The sequence below is a fragment of the Capricornis sumatraensis genome, chromosome 2 (assembly GCF_032405125.1).
Source record: "Capricornis sumatraensis isolate serow.1 chromosome 2, serow.2, whole genome shotgun sequence".
Classification (NCBI taxonomy): domain Eukaryota; kingdom Metazoa; phylum Chordata; class Mammalia; order Artiodactyla; family Bovidae; genus Capricornis; species Capricornis sumatraensis.
The window spans coordinates 166,492,627-166,510,569 of record NC_091070.1 but is presented as its reverse complement, the minus strand read 5'-3'; the positions used below and the strand labels follow the sequence as shown (position 1 = coordinate 166,510,569).

The 17,943-nt window shown below is 38.3% G+C and overlaps 1 protein-coding gene across 3 annotated transcripts in view; it reads left to right on the top strand.

Moving 5' to 3' along the window:
• PTGFR (prostaglandin F receptor) overlaps nt 1-17,943 on the top strand; it is a 61,792-nt gene that overhangs the window by 40,542 nt on the left and 3,307 nt on the right. The gene's annotated exons all lie outside the window — the stretch shown is intronic.

Genomic DNA, 17,943 nt, shown 5'->3' with positions numbered 1-17,943 from the left:
TAGAAAGACAACTAGACATAGGCAGACAGAAATAGAAACCTAGAGATTTAAAAATGAGACATACCAATGCCAGGGAGAATAGTAGATGAATCCTTCCTCATCATCTCCAGTTTCTCAAATCTGACTCAACCATGCTTTAGTTGCTTTACTTGAGGCAAGTTACCTAACTTCTCAGTGCCTCAGTTTCTTTATCTTGATATAAGAATAATACTGCTTTCCTCAAAGGATTGTTAGGCTTATAGATGATAATAGATATAAATTATTAAAACAATGCCTGGAACATAATAAATATTCACTAACTGTTATTTATTTTCTTTTTATCATCTTGTTTGTGAACATAATATATCACTACTGCTCTCATTACCGGGAATGGTATAGTGAAAGGTCATGGGCTTTGAAGCCAGGTAGACTTGGATTTAAATCCTGCCTCTCTGTTTACCAGCAGAGTAAACTTAGGCAAATTAATGTCTTTGTGATTTGGTTTTCTTATCTGTAGTATCAGAAAAATAGTCCCTATTGACTCTTTGAGACTATTGACTATTTGAGACTATAAAAATAGTTTCAAAACTCCTTGGGAGTTTTGTCAATATATATCAAGTGCCGATATGATTTTTCCTTTCTCTTTCTGGCCTTCATTGAAGACAGAATGGAGTAAAAGAATTCCATTATTCCTACTATGCCCAAGCCACCCCAGCAGATCTCATCTTCCTGTTCCACTCCTGTGACTGGAAGTGTCAGACAGTGGAAGAAAGGAATATCCCATGGCTTAGTACCAATCCAGCGGTGCTAGGTGGCTTCTCTAAAATTAAATCAAGCTAAGTGACTCTCATGAATTTGATTTAACAGTGGTTGAATCTAACAATATATTATGTAGAAGGTGCATAGCACAAGCTCTTTTTTTTTTAATGGTAGTGAACACTACAGTCTTGTTCAAGGAATGATATAATTTTTAGACATTAAAAATCTTTTCAATGAACATGGTATATTTCTCCATCTATTAATCTGCAAGCAATAAATGCTGGAGAGGGTGTGGAGAAAAGGGAACCCTCCTACATTGTTGGTGGGAATGCAAACTAGTACAGCCACTATGGAGAACAGTGTGGAGAGTCCTTAAAAAATTGCAAATAGAACTACCTTATGACCCAGCAATCCCACTGCTGGGCCTACACACCGAGGAAACCAGAATTGAAAGAGACACATGTACCCCAATGTTCATCGCAGCACTGTTTATAATAGTCAGGACATGGAAACAACCTAGATGTCCATCAGCAGATGAATGGATAAGAAAGCTGTGGTACATATACACAATGGAGTATTACTCAGCCATTAAAAAGAATACATTTGAATCAGTTCTAGTGAGATGGATGAAACTGGAGCTGATTATACAGAGTGAAGTAAGCCAGAAAGAAAAACACCGATACAGTATACTAACACATACATATGGAATTTAGAAAGATGGGAATGATGACCCTGTATGCAAGACAGCAAAAAAGACACAGATATGTATAACGGACTTTTGGACTCAGAGGGAGAGGGAGAGGGTGGGATGATTTGGGAGAATGGCATTGTAACATGTATACTATCATGTAAGAATCGAATCACCAGTCTATGTCCGACGCAGGATACAGCATGCTTGGGGCTGGTGCACGGTGATGACCCAGAGAGATGTTATGGGGAGGGGGGTTCATGTTTGGGAACGCATGTACACCCATGGTGGAGTCATGTCAGTGTATGGCAAAACCAATACAGTATTGTAAAGTAAAATTAAGTAAAAATAAAAATTTAAAAAAAGATCTTTTCAAAGTTGATGTTCAATATTATATGTTACAGGTATACAGTATAGTGATTCCCAATTTTTAAAGATTATGCAATTTTTTTAACCTTAATGAAGTAAGAATGATTTTATCAGGGTTTTTAAAAAGTTTTTTTTTGGAGGGGTTTCAGTTTTATTTGCCTCTTTGGAATTACTGTTTGCATTATGTTTTGATTTGGTTCAAAGTTCAAAAACTTTAAAAAGGTAAGTCTGTTTCACTCTTGTCCTATCCCTGACAGGCAACCACTGATATTGGTTTCTTATTTGTTCTTCCAAAGACATTTTATGAATATGTGTGCAAACATAAATTTATATGTATAAACTTTTTTCTCCTTCATACAAAATGTAATGCTTTTCTGCAACCTTCATTCTTAATTTTTTTTTTAACTGGAGTGTAATTGCTTTACAATGTTGTGTTAGTTTCTGCTGTACACAGTGTGAAACAGCTATATGTATACATATATCCCCTTCCTCTTGAGCCTCCCTCCCACCACCCCCATCCCACCCCTCTAGGTCATCACAGAGCACCAAGCTGAACGCCCTGTCCTGCACCTTGCTTTTATCCTTAACACTGTACCATGGAGACTGCCCCATTAGGATATGTCAAGGGTCCTACATCTTTTTTTTTTATATACTACTTGTATAGATATGCAGTGTTTCTTTTTTGTTGCTTGGTATTTGTTTTTTGGCTTTTATTTATTTAAATTGACATATAGTGATTTACAGTATTTTAAGGGTGCAGAAAAGTGATTCAGATATTCATTATATATGTGTAAGTTTATTGTGAGGTTTTGAATTTAGTTCTCTGTGCTATTCAGTAGGTCCCTGTTTATCTATTTTATGTATAGTGTTATGTATCTGTTAATCCCAAATTCCCAATTTAACTCTCCCCCTTTCCCCTTTAATAACTAAGTTTGTTTTCTATGTCTGATTCTATTTCTGTTTTGTAAATAAGTTCATTTGTATCATTATTTTAGATTCCACATGTGATATCATATGAGATTTTTCTTTCTCTGTCTGACTTATTTCACTTACTATGATAATCAGCATAAGCTTTTTAACCTGTAAGACAGAGAGGTCTGTGTTATAGCATCAAGGTGTTAACACATCAAGGTCTGTGTTAACACATCAAGGTCCCCTCCTCCCATTTCCAAGCTCCTTAGTCCTTCTGGAATCTGGCCAGTTGGAAATCTCTGATCCATTTCTTTCCTCTTCACCCTCCCAAATCATTCTCAGTTTTGACCTGAGATTATGACCCTTCCCTAAGGACAGGATACGTGTCTGAGAAGATGTTTGATTTCTAACCTTAAAAAGTTTAAGTATTTAGAATTCACTTTAACCAAGTCTCTTTAAGTAAATAGACACTTTTGGGCAGACTAGAAATTAATGGTCTCAAAGATCTGAGGTAATCCTTGAAATACAAGTCCACATAAGCTTTCTTTTACATCTGTTGTTTTTCACCTTGTATCCCTGACTTGGATCTGGGGTTGCCAGGCCTGCTTTCTGCTTGAATCTCTGAGCTTCTGTTCTCGAAATTGCCTGTTTCTTCTTATCTTTCTTACCTAAGCTATGAGAGTCTTTTCCCTATTCTCCTGTGTATCCTAGAGAGAAGGATTTGAGAAAGTATAATTCCTACTCAAAGCTTTTACAATATAGGGAAGGACTATTATACATATAGTCATTATCTCTTTGTGATATATCTTTTCATATTATACTGATACTATGTCTGTCAGTGCTTATGAAGTGGTGCCAAGCAAGATGGGACTCTAGAATGAGAGATTACCAAGCTGTAGACAGCTTAGGTAAGGCTTCTTAGTGAGGATGGAGTAGGAAGTGTAGAAGGATGGGTCATTCCCAGGGAGGAATTAAATTTCCTGTGATATACTAGGAGTTAAAGTCAATTTATGCAGGCGAAGGAGAAACTAGCTGACATAATACTGGAGGCACAGGTGGGCAGTTTATTCAGATCCCAGGAAATAATTGTTCTGCTGAACTTTGTACTTATTAGATCATACATAGAGCATTACTTTTATTTCTGACTAGTGAGTTTTTTAAAAGGAAGATTCAGACTAGGGTATAAGAGAAAGACAGCCAAGAGTTTGCAAACCATGTTGTATGAGGAGTAGTTGAAGAACTGATGAAAATGTAAGACCAATGTTATTTTTCTATTTTTTCAGATTTCGTATTTTGTATTTCTTTTTTATATTAGGGTAAACCAGTGTTGTTTTTAAAGTATGTGAGAGGCTGACATTTAGTAAGTGGACTTAATCCATGATGCTTTGGAGGGCAAAAAAATAAGATACGTAGAGTAAATTTTAACTTGGATAATAGGGAATGTTCAACAATCCACACAGTTGAAGTGGAGGAGGTTCTTTCATGAGTAATACGCTGAGTCTTCTCACAATTAATTAAGGAATTTCTGCTTTGTGGAGAAGACTGGACTAGATAAAGACTTTCCTGTGTTGTCTAAGATTTTGTGATTTTTTTTCTTTTCAGGTGAAGTGATGGAGACAGTTCCATGTGTATATAATAAATAGAGCGCATTTTGTTTTTTTCTACTCTCGGGATCAATTAAATTCTATCTTTGAAACATGAACATGGATCTTAGCTGTAGTGGCTAAGCTAACATGGATCACAGAAACACATAATCATTTACTCATGAGTGGATCTGGGTCACAAAAACATTAACATAGTTCTTCAGACCCCTCTGACTCAGAGACATCAATCCTAAACCTTATTTTGTAGCTTCTGCCTTATTCTTGACCTCTTTCAGTGGCAAGTTGGATATATTTGTGTTAATCTGAAGGGAAAAAGAGAAGGGCTTCTTCAGGCATGTTTACAACTCAAGCAGGACTTCAATCCTGAACCTCTTTCTCCTTCCATCCCCACCACTTCCTCAAGGTGGATGGAAACATTGGCTGGAGCAATAGATTTCAGGGGCCTCCTTCCCTAGGCCTGGTTGTGGTGAGAGCTCTGTTCCCTCAGGTAAGAGTCTCTCTCAGTGTCTCCCTCTCCCCAGGAGGCTTTCTTTACTCTCCTGAAGTTTGGCAAGAGTATTGAGCAAGTAAATTGCAGGCCCCCAAGGCAGTCTAGTGTAGTCATTAGAAGGACAGCCCCTGAGTATGCTTTCATTCAAGCCCAACACTTCACATGGACTGGTCCCGTATCTTATTGAACCTCAGTTCTCTTATCTGTAAAGCGTAGATGCCAACAGTACATAGTCATAGGGTCATTATGAAGATTATTTGATCAACTATATAAAAGCTTTCCTAGTTGTTATTATTCATGGCCGTATCTCTTGCTTTAGGTTCTATAGCATGTTGCTCTAGTTTACAGCAGGCTTTCTGTCTTTCCTGAGAATTAGGATCCCGTAACTACCAGTATGACCAGTTCCTATGACTGGATCTTGGCATGTGTTTTGATGCTGGTCCAGTTCTGTGGTAGAGTCTGCAATTGATAATAAATTTTCTTCTAACTGTAGAGTTTGTTTTCATTCAGTTATGAGTAAGTTGCTCTCATTGTAATTCAATACAATCTCGATTTAATTCATGGAACATATCTTTTGATTTATTTTATTTCACACTTCTTATGTTTTTTTTTTCCTGGATGGCTCAGTAAGTGAAGAATCTGCTTGCAATGCAGGAGACACAGGAGACACTGGTTTGATTCCTGGGTTGGAAAGATCCCCCGGAAAAGGAAAGGGCAGCCCACTCCAGTATTCTTGCCTGAAAAATCTGATGGACAGAGGAACCTGGCAGGCTACAGTCTATGGGGTCACAGAGTCGGACACAAATGAGCAACTAAGCATAGCACATATCCATAGCCTTCCTTCTCCTAAGATGTACTGTGCTTAGTTGCTTAGTCATGTCAGACTCTTTTGGGACCCCACGGACTGTAGTGTGCCAGGCTTCTCTGTCCATGGGGATTCTCCAGCAAGAATACTGGAGTGGGTTGCCATGCCCTCCTCCAAGGGATCTTTCTGACCCAGGAATTGAACTGGGGTCTGCTGCATTGCAGGTGGATTCTTTACCAGCTGAACTACCAGGGAAGCTCATCACTTCATGGCATACAGATGGGGAAACAATGGAAACAGTGACAGACTCTAGTTTTTTTGGGCTCCAAAATCACTGCAGATGGTGGCTGCAGCCATGAAATTAAAAGATGCTCACTCTTTGGAAGAAAAACTATAACAAGCCTAGACAGTGTATTAAAAAGCAGAGACATTACTTGTGAAAAATCTCCATGTAGTCAAAGCTGAGGTTTTTCTAGTAGTCATGTGTGGATGTGACTGTTGGACCATAAAGAAAGCTGAACACTGAAGAATTGATGCTTTTGAACTGTGGTGTTGGAGAAGACTGTTGAGAGTCCCTTGGACTGCAAGGAGATCCAACCAGTTCATCCTAAAGGAAATCAGCCCTGAATATTCATTGAAAGGACTGATGCTGAAGCTGAAGCATCATTACTTTGGGCACCTGATGTGAAGAGCCAATTCATTAGAAAAGACCCTGATGCTAGGAAAGAATGAAGGCAGGAGGAGAGGGGGATGACAGAGGATGAGATAGTTGGATGGCATCACTGACTCAATGGACGTAAGTTTGAGCAAGCTCCAGGAGATGGTGAAGGACAGGAAAGCCTAGTGTGCTACAGTCCATGGGTCGCAGAGTCAGACATGACTGAGCAACTGAACAACAACAATAGCCTTCCTTAGAGAAATGATCACATGTGATATATATCTATGTATATGTGTGTGTGTGTATATATATAGGCTTCCCAAGTGGCACTAGTGGTAAAGAACCCACCTGCTAATGCAGGAGGTGCCAGAGACACAGGTTTGATCCCTGGGTCAGGAAGGTCCCCTGGAGGAGGGCATGGCAACCCACTCCAGTAGTCTTGCCTGGAAAATCCAATGGAAGAGGAGCCTAGCAAGCTGTGGGTCCATGGGGTTGCAAAGAATTGGACATGACGAGGAGATCCAACCAGTCCATTCTGAAGGAGATCAGCCCTGGGATTTCTTTGGAAGGAATGATGCTAAAGCTGAAGCTCCAGTACTTTGGCCACCTCATGCGAAGAGTTGACTCATTGGAAAATACTCTGATGCTGGGAGGGATTGGGGGCAGGAGGAGAAGGGGACGACAGAGGATGAGATGGCTGGATGGCATCACTGACTCGATGGACGTGAGTCTGGGTGATTTCTGGGAGTTGGTGATGGACAGGGAGGCCTGGCATGCTGCGATTCATGGGGTCGCAAAGAGTCGGACACGACTGAGGGACTGAACTGAACTGAACTGAACTGAAAACAACTTAGCATGCATGTATATGTATGTGTGTATATATATATATATATATATATATAGAAACATTTTATTGAATAATTTTTTTATGTTTGGTATTCTAGGATGACTATATTTTATTCTTTGAAAAGTGTCAGAAAATTACAACTTTTGCGGGGGTAAAGACTAGCAGCAGGGGCCTTACGTGGACAATTATTCCTAGAAATTCTGACATAAATTTTCCTTCTAAATAGACTCAAAAAAAGTACAGGTCTGGCAGAAAGTACTGGAATACAAAATGATAATACATGTATTCTACAAATTACCCTTATCTGGAAAGATTAATAGTTTTGTTTTTCAAGTATTATACTTTTTTTCTTCTCTACATACTGTTCAGTTGAAACTTTTTCCTGCTCTTTGCTTTGTACCTCATTTCCTCAGCTGTCAGGAAGGAGCAAAGATGCATGTAAAATAATATAATTTAGGACAGTCCCATTCCAGAGGGGAGCTGTCTTAATGCATTATGCCCTATTTTCTCATTTCTTTGAAACTGTCAGAGTCTGTAGACAGAGACAAAATGCACTGTTGATTGGACCATTGATTAATCTATCAACAAATCAAACAGAAAAAAAATTATTTGTACAAGTGTTTGTATTATGCAGCATAATGTTTACTTAGGAGGTAGGCAACATTTCACAGCTGTTCTAGAGTTGTGTTGTAAGAAATAATATATGTTTTTGTCTGTTTCTCCCAACACTGTAATATTTCTGTTTTACTTATCTCTGCATCATTCACCAAGTACAAATAGTGTCTTAATTTTAATGAGTATTCAATAAATAGGAAATTATTGAAATATTACCTTCTATATTCAACAGTGTAGAAATTTATAAAATTTAGATATGGAAAAAGTTCATAATTTAAAGATATATCCTGCTAGATCTTCTACATTTCAATTTGTTACTTTTAAAAAATATTATGTAGGAGTTAAGTTTTTTCTAACTAGAGTTAAGTTTTTTTTCCTCAAGGTTCTTGTAGTCACTGTTGCAGAGATAAAATGTTCTCTTTTGAGCATAAATGCTATAGTTAAATCACCATAAGTATATTTAACTTTAAAAGTTACCTGTTCTAGTGAGATAGATTCAGTGATTATACTCAGTGATTATATACCTTTTAAAAATCGCCAGTCCAGGTTCGATGCATGATACTGGATGCTTGGGGCTGGTACACTGGGACGACCCAGAGGGATGGTACGGGGAGGGAGGGGAAGGAGGTTCAGGATGGGGAACACGTGTGTATACCTGTGGCAGATTCATGTTGATGTATGGCAAAACCAATACAATATTGTAAAGTAATTAACCTCCAGTTAAAATAAATAAATTTATATTAAAAAAGAAAAAAAAAATTACATCAGCTAAAAAAAAATAAAAAAATAAAAATTGCCATATGGTAATATAAATGAAATAAAATGAAAATTAAGTTTTTAATTTTTGAAATTTTGTAGGTACTATGACATTTAAAAATCACTCATCTATGCATCATTCTTTATCATTAGTTGTCCAAATTAACACATTGATTGAACTTCTTAAACATGGAGGTATAAGGAAGTGGTTCTTTGGTAAAAACTTCCAAATGGACCTTTATCATCATCTGGTAAGACTGGATTGTAGTTGCATAATCAGAATTAGCCCTCATCTCTGTGATTATTTAAGTGCCAAACCTAAAGATCAGTCTTTGGATAACAATGTTATAAGGGACAATAACTTGAAAATCAGTGGACTGTACCTCTCTGGATGCTTTTATTCCCTAAAAAAGTGTCCCTGAACTAAGTCTTCTCTGATGATGGCAAGGAGGAAGGGATGGTGTGCTTCTTGGAATGAGATAACTATGTATGAAACTACCTGCTGTAGTGACTAGATGAGACTGTCTGTAGTCATCATAGACATTGTTCATTTGAAGACAGATGTTGATAAAATTCTAAAAAATGTCTTGGTATCTAAAGAAGCTGAACATTCCATCAGAAATGGGTTCTTAATTACATATTCATTTAAATTTCCTTAAAAAAAAATGGTGCCAAGGAGAAATACAAAGTGCTGCAGAATCACCATAAATGCAAAATTATTCAAGTCTGACTAAATGAGGTTTTTTTTTCTTTTCTCCATTACCAATGATTTATTTATTTATTTATTTTAATTTTTATTTTTACTTTATTTTACAATACTGTATTGGTTTTGCCATACATTGACATGAATCCACCACAGGTGTACATGAGTTCCCAATCCTGAACACCCCTCCCATAAATGAGGTTTTTATGTACTAGAAAAATTACAAAAACACACCATTTTAATGACTGCATCTGTGATCATGTACTAGCAAATAACTCTGCCTGTGGCACCTTTTATATGTCTCTATTATATTACTTACAATAATATAACTGTTTGCTTTCTTATCAGTCTCTACTTATAGGAATTTCATTCATTTAATTCATTCAACTAATATTGACCTGTCCTATGTATGCCAGGTGCTGGGTATACAACAGACAACCAGATAAAAATATGTGCCTTGAAGATGATATTTTAGTTGCAGAGACAGAAAATCCAAATAAAGAAGCAAAATATATCTTATATTGAGATTTCTCTAACTATTGTTCTTTGCATCACTAGCATCTACTGTAAGGACTGGACAGAGTATATACTAAGAAACTGTTCACTAATGGATTGATTACTTTCATGATTACTCAGAGGAACAAAAGCATAATTCTTTATTTAACATTGCTTATAATTGTTAATAGCCACTGGAGTCGGAGAAGGCAATGGCACCCCACTCCAGTACTCTTGCCTGGAAAGTCCCATGGACGGAAGAGCCTGGTAGGCTACAGTCCATGGGGTCGCTAAGAGTCGGACACGACTGAGCGACTTCACTTTCACTTTTCACTTTCATGCATTGGAGAAGGAAATGGCAACCCACTCCAGTATTCTTGCCTGGAGAATCCCAGGGACGGGGGAGCCTGGTGGGCTGCCATCTATGGGGTTACACAGAGTCGGACATGACTGAAGTGACTTAGCAGCAGCAGCAGCAGCCACTGGAATGCTGATACCAGTCAACAGAAAAACAGACAGGGTAGGGGATGATGGAGTAACTTCCAGAATAAAACTCTAATGAATGTGAGCTCTATGAGTATGAGTAGAGTGGCCTGGAAGATAGATTAGTTTGGTGACCTTAATGTTTGATACAGAATTGTTGTTTAGTCTCTGTCATGTCCAACTCATTTGCAATCCCATGGACTGTAGCCTGCCAGGCTCCTTTGTCCATGGGATTTTCCAGGCAAGAATGCTGGAGTGGGTTGTCATTTCCTTCTCCAAGGGATCTTCCCAAGCTAGGGATTGAACCTACATCTCCGGCATTGGCAGGTGGATTCTTTAGCACTGAGCCACCAGGGAAGCCGGGATAGGCAGTTGTTGTCGTCGTTCAGCCACTAAGTCGTGTCTGACTGTTTGTGATTCCAGGGACTACAGAACACCATTGAGTCGGTGATGCCATCCAACCATCTTAGCCTCCGTTGCCCCTTACTCCTCCTGCCTTCAATCTTGCCCAGCATCAGGGTCTTTTCCAAGTAAGTTGTCTCTTCACAACAGGAGACCGAAGTATTGGAGCTGCACCTTTAGCATTAGTCCTTGCAATGGGTAGTCAGGGTTGATTTTCTTTAGGATTGACTGGTTTGATCTCTTTGCAGTCCAAGGGGCTCTCAAGAGTCTTCTCCAGCACCACAGTTCAAAAGCATCAATTTTTCAGCGTTCAGCCTTCTTTATGGTCCAACTCTCACATCTGTACATGACTACTGGAAAAATCATAGCTTTGACTGTGCAGACCTTTGTCTGCCAAGTCATGTCTCTGCTTTTTAATATGCTGTCTAGATTTGTCATAGCTTTTCTTCTAAGGAGCAAGTGTCTTTTAATTTCATGACTGCTGTCACTGTCCACAGTGATTTTGGGGGCCAAGAAAATAAGATCTGACACTGTTTTCATTTTTTTCCCCATCTATTTGCCATGAAGTGATGGGACTGGATGCCGTGATCTTAGTTTTTTGAATGTTGAGTTTCAAGCAAGCTTTTTCACTCTCTTTCATCTTCATCAAAAGACTCTTTATTTCCTCTTTATACCCTGTAATTAGGGTAGTATCATCTGCATATCTGATGTTGCTGATATTTCTCCCAGAAATCTTGATTCCAGCTTGTGATTCATCCAGTCTGGCATTTTGCATGATGTACTGTGCTTATAAGTTAAATAGGCATGATGATAATATACAGCCTTGACATACTCCTTTCCCAATTTTTAACCAGTCCATCGTTCCTGTCTGATTTTAATTGTTGCTTCTTGACCTGTGTACAGGTTTCTCAGGAGGCAGGTAAGGTGATCTGGTATTCTCATCTCGTTAAGAATTTTCCACAGTTTGTTGTGATCCACACAGTCAAAGGCTTTAGTGTAGTCAATGAAGCAGAAGTAGATGTTTTTCTGAAAATCTATTTCTTTTTCTATGATCCAATAGATGTTGGCAATTTGATCTCTGGTTCCTCTGCCTTTTCTAAATCCAGCTTGAATATTTGAAAGTTCTTGGTTCATGTACTTCAAGTCTAACTTGAAGGATATTGAGCATCATCTTGCTAGCATGTGAAATGCATGCAATTGTACAGTAGTTTGAATTTTCTATGGCATTGCCTTTCTTTGGGATTAAAATGAAAATTGACCTTTTCCAGTCCTGTGGCCGCTGCTAAGTTTTCCAAATTTGTTGGCATATTGAGTGCAATACTTTAACAGCATGGTCTTTTAAGATTTGAAATAGCTCAGCTGGAATTCCATCACCTCCACTAGCTTTGTTCGTAGTGATGCTTCCTAAGGCCCACTTGACTTCACACTCTAGGATGTCTGGCTCTAGATGAGTGATCACACCATCGTGATTATCCGGGTCATGAAGATCTTTTTTGTACAGTTCTTCTGTGTATTCTTGCCACCTCTTCTTAATATCTTCTGCTTCTGTTAGGTCCATACCATTTCTGTCCTTTATTGAGCCCATCTTTGCATGAAATGTTCCCTTGTTATCTCTGTTTTTCTTGAAGATATCTCTAGTTTTTCCCATTGTATTGTTTTCCTCTGTTTCTTTGCATTGTTCTCTTAAGATGGCTTTCCTTTTTTTTTTTAATTTTTAAAAAATTTTTTTTAAATTTTAAAATCTTTAATTCTTACATGTGTTCCCAAACATGAACCCCCCTCCCACCTCCCTCCCCATAACATCTCAGTGGGTCATCCCCATGCACCAACCCCAAGCATGCTGTATCCTGCGTCAGACATAGACTGGCGATTCAATTCTTACATGATAGTATACATGATAGAATGCCATTCTCCTAAATCATCCCACCCTCTCCCTCTCCCTCTGAGTCCAAAAGTCCATTATACACAGCTGTGTCTTTTTTCCTGTCTTGCCTACAGGGTCGTCATTGCCATCTTTCTAAATTCCATATATATGTGTTAGTATACTGTATTGGTGTTTTTCTTTCTGGCTTACTTCACTCTGTATAATCGGCTCCAGTTTCATCCATCTCATCAGAACTGATTCAAATGAATTCTTTTTAACGGCTGAGTAATATTCCATTGTGTATATGTACCACAGCTTGCTTATCCATTCGTCTGCTGATGGACATCTAGGTTGTTTCCATGTCCTGGCTATTATAAACAGTGCTGCGATGAACATTGGGGTACATGTGTCTCTTTCAATTCTGGTTTCCTCGGTGTGTATGCCCAGCAGTGGGATTGCTGGGTCATAAGGCAGTTCTATTTGCAATTTTTAAGGAACCTCCACACTGTTCTCCATAGTGGCTGTACTAGTTTGCATTCCCACCAACAGTGTAGGAGGGTTCCCTTTTCTCCACACCCTCTCCAGCATTTATTGCTTGCAGATTTTTGGATCGCAGCCATTCTAACTGGTGTGAAGTGGTACCTCATTGTGGTTTTGATTTGCATTTCTCTGATAATGAGTGATGTTGAGCATCTTTTCATGTGTTTGTTAGCCATCCGTATGTCTTCTTTGGAGAAATGTCTATTTAGTTCTTTGGCCCATTTTTTGATTGGGTCATTTATTTTTCTGGAATTGAGCTGCATAAGTTGCTTGTATATTAAGATGGCTTTCTTATCTTTCCTTGCTATTCTTTAGAACTCTGCATTCAGATGGGTGTATCTTTCCATTTCTCCATTGCCTTTTGCTGCTATTCTTTTCTTAGCTATTTGTAAGGCCTCCTCAGACAACCATTTTGCCTTTTTGCATTTCTTTTTCTTGGGAATGGTTTTGGTTACCACCTCCTGTACAATGTTATGAATAGTTATTCATAGTTCTTCAGGCTTTCTATCAGATCTAATCCCTTGAATCTATTTGTCACTTCTACTGTATTTGATTTAGGTCATACCTGAATGGTCTAGGGTTTTCCCTACTTTTTTCAATATGCATCTGAATTTTGCAATAAAGAGCTGATGATCTAAGCCACAGTTAGGTCCTGGTCTTGTTTTTGCTGACTGTATAGATCTTTTCCATCTTTGACTGCAAAGAATATAATCAGTCTGATTTTGGTATTGATCATTTGGTGATGTCTATATCTAAATTTGTCTCTGGTGTTTTTGGAAGAAGGTGTTTGCTATGACCAGTGTGTTCTCTTGGCAAAGCTCTGTTAACCTTTGCCCTGCTTCATTTTGTATTTGAAGTCCAAACTTGCCTGTTACTCCAGGTGTCTCTTGATGTCCTATCTTTCTATTCCCACCCCCTAAGATGAAAAAGTCATCTTTTTTCGTGTTAGTTCTAGGAAATATGTCATTACCTTAACAGTTAATTGTACTATGTGGCCCAAATAAGTGGAGATCTTATTGTATCATCTGTCTATTTTGCTCTTTGCAATTAGCAATGAACACAAACATTCTGGCCCACATACTCATTTGATTTCTTTATTTCTCTATTGTCTTAATGTTGAATGTCTTGAGAAGTATCAAGTTAATTAATTTGTTTTTCCATAGAATATCAAAACACTTGGCCTTTCCATCTCTCAGTTAGAATTCTAATCATTAACAAAGATGACTGACTATAACCTACCAAGCTCTAAAGGAAGATGTTTTAGAAAATAACACAGCATAGTTATGTGTCAAGTAGCTCTTGGAAACTAGATGAAAGACTGCATGAGTGATGAGAATCTATGCACAACTCTCTGGAATCCAAGTTCCCATGAGCCAGCTAGAGAAGAATGCTTTCAAGGTTTGTGAGGTGACTGTTGATGGAGCCTGGGGAAAATGGTAGACATTCCTGCTCTTACCCCAACTCCCAACCTTCTATCAGGCTTATCAGGGCTGAAATTCCCCAGCAATTCTGTAGAACCCCACTCACATAAACATAGACATTCATAAACAATCAACATTAGTTCTGAGTCTTTAGTGCAATAGTACAGGCCTACTTTGGGGATCAAGGGCTCGCCTGATGGCTCAGTGGTACAGAATCCACCTGCCAGTGCAAAAGACACAGATTCAGTCCTTGGGTTGGGAAGATCCCCTGGAGAAGGAAATGGCAACCCACTCTAGTATTCTTGCCTGAAATCTCACGGACTCCTACCTTGGTGGTCTACAGTCCATGGGTTGCCAAGAGTTGGACATGACTTAGCAACTAAAACCACAACAACAACAACCTCGGAGATATCATAAGTTTGGTTTTAGACCACCACAGTAAAGTGACTATCACAATAGAGCAAATCATGAAATTTTAGGTTCCCAGGGCAAACACAGTTATGTTTTACACTATACTGTAAGCTCTTAACTTTGCAATAGCATTATGTTAAAAAAAAAGGTATATATATACCTTAATTAAAAATACTTTATTACTAAAATATGTTGACCATCATCTGACAACACAAGGTTCCATAAACCTTCAATTTGTAGAAAAAAAAGAAAATACATTATCTGCATAGCACAATAAAGCTATGCACAATACAACAAGGTATGCCTGTATATTTCAACAAATTACTTGAGGAAAAAAGTACAGATTATAAAGCAATTCATAATCTAACAAAGTATTAAATTAGATACAAAGCACAGGAGAAAATCTAAGTCCTCTGCAATTTTACTATCTAGAGTTAACCAAGAAAATCATTGAGATACACTAGTTTTTTTTTCTATGTGTGCACAAAATTACATAAAGTTTTTCAAAATTGGGATCATGCAGTCAATATATTTGGTAACTTGCCTTAAAAAATTAAAACTGAGAACTTACCTGGGGGCTCAGTGACTAGGACTCTGAGTTCCTAATACAGGGATCCTGGGTTAGTTAGATCCTTGATTGGAAAACTAGATCCTACATGCCACAGCTGAGAGTTAGCAACTAAAGAGGATCCTTCATGCCACAACTAAAAAGAAAAGGTCCTGTATGCTGCAACTAAGACCCAGTGCAGCCAAATAAATAAATAAAAATAAATATTAAAATAAGACTGAATCACAAACATAAATGCTTGCATATCTTTCACTACATGAAATTACCATAATTTATTATTTGTTGCATACTTGGGTTGTCCTAAATTTTCAATAATATACTATTGTCAAAAATATACTAATGATCCTTCTTTTACATAAATATTCCACCCACTTGGTGGGTAACTGTTTGGTGCTTCTCCCAAGCTAGGTTCTAGAGCAACCTCGCTTCCAGGCTGGGGCTGGGATCATAGGAAGGGGAGAGTGAGGAGTGTCTGGCCACTACCCTGGTATTCTGGAAAAACCCTGGGTACTGGCTGCCTTCAGCAGAGGACTCAATGTTTTTTCATGGCTGGAGACCACATTGGTGTTTGCAAGGGAGGGAGAAAAGTCAGAGAAGTAAATGTCATGTAACTCAAGCATTTCAAGCTTGCATGTTTCTAAACTAGGCCCAGCTGTTCCATCCAAGTGCACCAAGCATCTTTGTTCCCAGCTACAGAGAGCAATGTCTTGGCTGGGCTCTGAGATCTCTAGGAACACATGTGGTCGTTAACAGGAAGTGCATTCACTTAATATTTATCAGGCAAGAGAACTATTGCTTCTTTCATTCTTGAACCCACTCCTCCCCACCCCATATCCAAAAAAAAAAAAAAAAAGAAGGTGAAGCAAATAGATTGTAAGTTTCATAAGGACAGGCAATACCTGCTTCGTTTGCCACTGTGTCCTCCGAGCCTAGCACATTGCCTGGCACATAGCAAGTCAACAAATATTTGATAAGTAAAGAAAAAATATAAAATGAAAGTATGTCAAGTCAATTGCCAATTGGGCCTTGGCCCTTCTTTCTTTTAAGAGAAACAGGGCTCATATAGGCTTATTTCTTCAATCCTGTTAGCTAACTTGGGGAGAAGTGATAGAAGAATCTGGACTTAACCCAGATACTGTTGTCTGAGGACTAATTTATCTGTGCAGTGAGACTTGGTCAATTTTATTCGAGAATCTTTAGACCTGCACTTTGATCATTTTTTCCCCTACAAGAGGAACGATAAAGGAAAGAATCATTTCCCAAAAGATCTGCATGGACTGCAAGATCTTGTTCCTTTTAGTGGCAACAAACCGCCTTGGAATCCTTTACTTTTATAAACATTCTAGGCCTCAAAATATCAGACCACTGTGATGGATGAGCAGATGTTTCTCTGATGGTTAGATGCTGTTCTTCTAGAAACAGCCTCAATGAATAAAAAGTAATATAATTTTGCTCATTTTACCATTTACTGAGAACATCTTAGGTACCAACTTTGTACCAGATATTAGAAATAAAAATAAGAAGAAGAGATTATCATAGATTTGCAAGTAAATAATACATCATTATCATGCAATGTGGCACGTGACACAACTGAGTAGGGACAGGGTGCTGGGGCAGCACAACTTGCCAATTCATGTCAGTGAAGTTGGGAAAAGTTTCATGGAGAAGAGCCCATTATGACTTGGGGCTTGAAGGATGGATAGGGGTTTGTCAGGCAGAGAAATGGCGAGTAGAGGTTCAAATGAGAGCCATACAAGCCAAAGCTCAGAAGGGCATGGTGGATGTGGGACAGTTGAGGCCTTTACTGTGGTTGGAGCGTAGGGTGTTGGCAGGAGAGATGAGGTTATAGAGATGGATTTCAGATGCGTCATCAGGAAGACAAGGAGTTTTTATTTTGTTGTGTAGACAATGAGGCTTTTGGTAAGGGACATTTCTCCTTCAATTATAAGTATCACCAGCCAAATTGAAACATTTTATTCTTGATAATGACCCATCAAGAAGACCAAGACTTGATTTTTTTTTTCCCCTTTGGGTTTTAGGCTTTTACATTGTCTCTTAATCCTGCTGACATAATAGTGTAATCCCCCTTAAATTTTCAGTTTTACCTTTTGTTCATTTATTTGTTATTTGTTTTTATATCCAAGGTGTTTTTCAAAGACATTTTGTTTGTTCTGCAAATGTTCATTGAGAAGTTAAAGCTAGGCTCAGTGCTTAGACCAGTTCTAATCTATTGCTAGGGCTTCCCTGGTGCCTCAGTGGTAAAGATTTCGCCTGCCAATGCAACAGACATGGATAGCATCCCTGGGTTGGGAAGATTCCCCTGGAGAAGGAAATGGCAACTCACTTTGGTTTTCTTGCCTGGGAAATCCCATGGATAGAGAAGCCTTGAGGGCTACAGTTCACGGGGTCGCGAAGAGTCAGACATGACTTAGTGACAGTGTATAGCTGTTCTAAATAAAAATTTAAAAACTCTTATCTATAGTTTATATAAACTTTAGCTTATCTATACTTTAATCTATTTGCATAAACTTCAGTTTTTTCATTGAAATTTATAAATATGCTGGCTTTGAATTT